Source organism: Saccoglossus kowalevskii, chromosome 14, assembly GCF_978046115.1.
Source record: "Saccoglossus kowalevskii chromosome 14, keSacKowa6.1, whole genome shotgun sequence".
In the NCBI taxonomy this organism is placed as follows: domain Eukaryota; kingdom Metazoa; phylum Hemichordata; class Enteropneusta; family Harrimaniidae; genus Saccoglossus; species Saccoglossus kowalevskii.
Genome location: NC_140654.1, coordinates 5,747,529 through 5,752,648, shown reverse-complemented (window position 1 = coordinate 5,752,648; position 5,120 = coordinate 5,747,529). Strand labels below are relative to the sequence as shown.

General features: G+C 36.8%; 1 long non-coding RNA gene across 1 annotated transcript; it reads right to left on the bottom strand.

Moving 5' to 3' along the window:
• Positions 1-1,068: 1,068 nt before the first annotated feature.
• On the bottom strand, positions 1,069-4,253 carry LOC146734407 (uncharacterized). The gene is made up of 2 exons (XR_014931483.1): positions 3,383-4,253; positions 1,069-1,203 (listed from the first exon to the last, which is right to left on the bottom strand). It is a non-coding gene; the product is annotated as an uncharacterized LOC146734407 (long non-coding RNA).
• Between the last annotated feature and the right edge of the window lie 867 nt (positions 4,254-5,120).

The following is a 5,120-nucleotide window of genomic DNA, read 5'->3' as shown; positions in this document are numbered from 1 at the left end:
ATGTGACAACTGGTCATAAATATAATGTAGCGCTGTGTTGCGGATTCTTCTGATACAATTTTTGTCGGCCTTTCCACAGTTCCCACTCGCCAGGATTGTCTTCTGTATGTGACCTAGTACTGAACAAAAATTATAATTGGGCGAACTATTTATGTAGACTATAACTTGACTATCATTCGATTCGGTTAAGGCGTATTTGGCGCAGTCACGGCAGCCGATTCCATGCATCCATTCCTTGAACGTACAGAACATAGCCCAGCACGAAGTCTCCGTCTCGAGCATGGGTTTGTCTCTTTGAAAAGTCAAATCAGTTCACTGTTCAGAACGTGTGACGGTTGAAAATCTATGTTCACATTATACTGTACACATGTACACGAATATTACCGTGCATTTTAATGTGACCGTATTTCATAGCTGTGTTTCTTTAGTATAGTGTAAAGTAAGAATACAAATTAATAAAATGAATTGATCTAATTAGTTGGATTTTAGCCTCCATGTAACAGACAGTAAAATGTCAGCTCAATGTGTGGCTGGGAAGGAAACTTCTGCAGTACAATTTTGTCCGTAATGCAGCTGTAACCAGAGTTAGCGGGACCAGCGCAATACAAAAGTGACCTTGATAATAGGATTGTGTTCAAATAATAGAAGCTGACATTTTTGGACTAACATTATGTAATTGAAACACAAAATATAAGTATTAGAGGGATTACAAAAGAGGCTATAGTTAATATGGGCAGATGATTTGCTGGAGCTGTAAATTTATGTAATTGATTTTGCTGTGACAATGTATACATGTATGAACAATTATGTGAATATGGTGTTGTGTGTTATAGGAAGTAGGTGATGTCTTACGTCTTTTGGTTATGTCATTGGAATCAAGAAGGTTAAAGTACTTGATCAGAAAGAATGATTATATTTGTTCTTTGGCAGTGAATGGCTTATTTGTACTTGACTGTGACCCACCCACCACTCGATTGTAATTTGGCCAGCTGCTATTAGACATCACTCAGCATGACTAGTTGGAAGACAACCATGTAAAAATAGTGTGAATAGAATAAACGTCTGTAATGAACAAGGAAAAAATAAAGTTTTTATTTTTTATCTTAACCATCAATATACAACAAGTTTACAAAAAAATTTGAGTAAGAATAAAGTAAAAAGTTGAACCAATAGGAGATACAGGTGATGGTTGAATTATCTCGCCTGGAAGAAAATAAAAAAACAAGTGGTAAGGATTATATATTGTAATGAATGATTTGAGTAAGGTGTTGAGTAGAGGAATGTTCAATAGGAAGAACATTGTTGAAATGCTTTGGATATGATTGGACTTTCCATAAATTAAATCTTGAGGCACATTGTAAATAACTAGTGAGAGGATGCTGAAAGCACTACCATGCATTCAAGCATCCTCTCAATGAAAACACAGGTTATGCACATTATAATGAGGTAAATTATTGTTGTAAACGAAGTGTCACGATTAAATCTGGTATGATGTGCATGGAACGACTCATGGTGCAAAAGCAGATAAGTGTCGACGGAAGACCCAAATGATAGGTATCACAACCGACCAATTTGGTAGTAGTCATATTGCCGAAAATACTATATCTTGTTGTTTTCAATAAGTATATGTGCAGCAACAATAAACTGTACAAAACCAGTAGTTAACTGTTTACAAGACAGTATTATAGACCCATATCATGCAAAGTTACAGGGTGTTGTACAAATATACCCAATTACTTTTAGGCTATTGTATGTTCATCCAACTGTCCATTCAGAATGAATAAGAAATAAAGTAGGTGCAAAGAGACTATATGGAATGTAATTGTACTTCATAGAGTTATCAATGATGATATCAATTCCATCAGACTGATAGAACCGGTAAAAGTAATGAATTTATCGCATGGCAATGGTAATGTGTCATCTGACATATAACCGGAGTGAATTGACCATGTGCAAAAACAGCATTGTTGGTTTGCATAAGACAGCCCACACACATGCTATAAGGAGTAAACTTCTTGTATCACCAATGACAGGGCTGTAAATGAGTCAACATCAAACCAGAAACATAGACTGTAAATGCATGGACCTGTTTGTACAGAATCCCAGTTCATCTCTCATTATTTATGTGGATCATGTTAAAAAGATCTCAAACCATTATGAGGCCAATGAAAAACAAATTTGGTGTTTCCAGTATTAGAGTAAAAACTATTGGGTAGTTAGGCAGGGATTTTATTATTTTAGATTTATTTTTTCCCCAACATGTTCAGTCTATATCAAATACAATCATTTTAATTTTTTTTTTTACATGATGATATTACTATCAAATTTTGTTTATTTTAGAAAAAGGTAACTCATTTCCATAATAATAAAATTAATAACAAATGACAACACATGTCATTGTTTAAGGTTGAGGTGAGTGGCATGAACTGTTGATCGGTGGCACCATTTCAAAAATGGCAGCTGGCAACGGAAAAACCTTCACTGATGTACATGTGTATGTAGTGAGCACAAGGAATTGGCCCCTATCAGTTTCTGCCTAATAAATGACAGTTATGTACATTCCTGCTGTGGCCATTTACCTACAGTAGCAACATCACAAGCATGATAAAAGCCCCCTGATGTACACATTGCAGCTCTTGCTGTTTCTTGCATGTGACAAAAATCTGCCTAAATCACAAGAAACTTGTAGTGAACCAAACAATGATCATGAAAAAGTAAGAATGAATACAGCCAGCCATGCCAATGTGGTGAATCAAATGCAATTTCTTGCATGACTTTCTGCTCAATATTATAGTGTGTGGTAGCCTATGCCGAATAATCAATGGTGTGGTCACAAATGATCATGAAGATTAATCATGATCACATACTTCATATACATTATAACATTACATTAATGGGCAAAGACTATAAATCATATCCATGCCCCTAGACATGGCTACATCCGAGGTCATCATTTTGCCAATGCCATTCTTGCATCATTTTGTCACTATTGCTGGTTGCATACAAGTATTTACACATATCGGCCTTAATTGGTTTTAGATGCTATTTTATTGAGATGCATCGCGACAACTGTGGCCGTGAAGGACCGGTAGGTTAGGTAATTGTTACTAGTCGCACCGCGCACACACATCATCTGAGTTCACAGGCCATAGGCCTAGTAAATCGCTGTCATCATTTATATACGATGCAATATTTATTTTTGGTCATTAGTTTCTCTGATTCATGACATCATGTGCCAATAAATCCTGAAAATTGGCTTTGCTAAGCGATGAGTCGTTCAGTACAAAACACTGAATGATCATAGCATGGTGTGCAGAGTTTTAGAGGTAAAGCAATTGTTAAGAATATATTAAAATTTGTGGAAAAGGGCAAAGGCTCTTACCTTATTACAATGTCTGTACGGCGTCCTGGGCTGGCTGGCAAAATAATCACGTCATCGAAAGATGCGTGTACGTGTACTGTAGACAATTTCCATGACGCTGCATTGCATGCGTAGAGTCAACGTCACGATTTCTGCGTATCAATTTTTCTCCGCCTTTTTCAACAAATAATTCACTTTTTTCTCATGGGAAAACGTCGTCAATCTTATTTTATTAGCCTGAACTTTGTCTTGACAGCGCAAATTATACCCAAATAAACGTCTTTGGATGATTTCTGGCACCCAAAATTGATTCTCGACTCAGTCCTAATTACGCGTTTAGGAATGACCTCGAATGAAAATACTGCCGCCTACGGCGGGTCCCGGGATCATTGCGTCGAGCAATCCAATTGATGTATGCGCACGCTATATACCTCACGAATAGAACCTCACAGATACGACCTCACGAATAGGACTCAGGAAGTGACGTATTGATTGTTCAATGGCGTTGTGGCACATTATAATTTAACGTTGCCGGGCCCATTAGTATCAATATATTTGGTATTTCGTAAATAGAAACTGAGCTCGCGACGTGGACTCGGGTCGCACACAGTCGGACAGAGCAAGGGAGCAAGGGAGTGTTTGGTTATTGAATGACCCTTGGTTTGCGGTGCTACTATTCGATGACTCGCGATGTAACGGTCGGTCCTGTGACTGATTCAAACGCCGTGTGCCGTTATATTCCTGGGCACAGAATGTGTTTTGAGGCCTTCGAGTTCCAGTTCATAATCTTCAACTTACCGGTAGTGATGTTTTCAACAATTAGATTTTTCGGTACTTTGTAGAAGTTGGTCATGGAGAGCGACACGTTTACTATAGAGTCCTGTAGGTCCTAGCGAAGTACTCTGATGACAACAAACAATGATGCTCGCAAGATAATTCTAAAATAAAACAGCGTTTGCTTATAATTATAAATGTGTGGGTTGAATAGAACTGCGGTGCTATCTAAATTTAGCTTTGAAAAACAGATTTCCAAATAATCTGGGTGACAGGAAACTCTCAATCTATTACATAAAATATACATGATTCGTCTTCATAGACTAAAAAAATATTTGACCCATTATTTGAATTGACCATCAGCACTAAGTTTCATGTTTTAATGCTGTAATGGAATTATTTACGTTCAACAAACTTATATAGAACTCACGGTTTCACGTTTTGTCACAGTCCGTGCTATTACAGAGAATGGTATTTTCCAGTACACTAATAACGTTTTATAAATTCTCTCAGAGTGCAAATTTTATTTCAAATGACAGCAGTGTGATGATACCATTCAAGCGAATGTTTTATTTGCAAAATCAATGTCGAAATATGTAAGATGGTATGTTTTAATAGGTGTTCTAAACTCCACTTCTTATTTATATTAGAAAAGGTCTTAAAACTCAGGCTCCATTTTGGGTAAATTGTACTAAAATGGATATTCAAATTTCGACATTTTGATGAAGATGTGTTGTCATAATAAGACATAGTTCTACATTACACTGAAAAGAGGGCTTAAACAGTTTGAAATGAGAACTCCGTAGCGCAGAATGTACCTATACCTCTCCAACACAAGGAGCTTCAACTTGGCAGTGAACCCCTTCCATTCACGGTGAATCGTCATTTAAGGATGTAACCCTGCATATTGTCTGTCTTTCTGTTGTCTAATAAGTATATTAAATGAGATTGGGTAATGCCAAAGAAATATTATTTTCTATTGCTA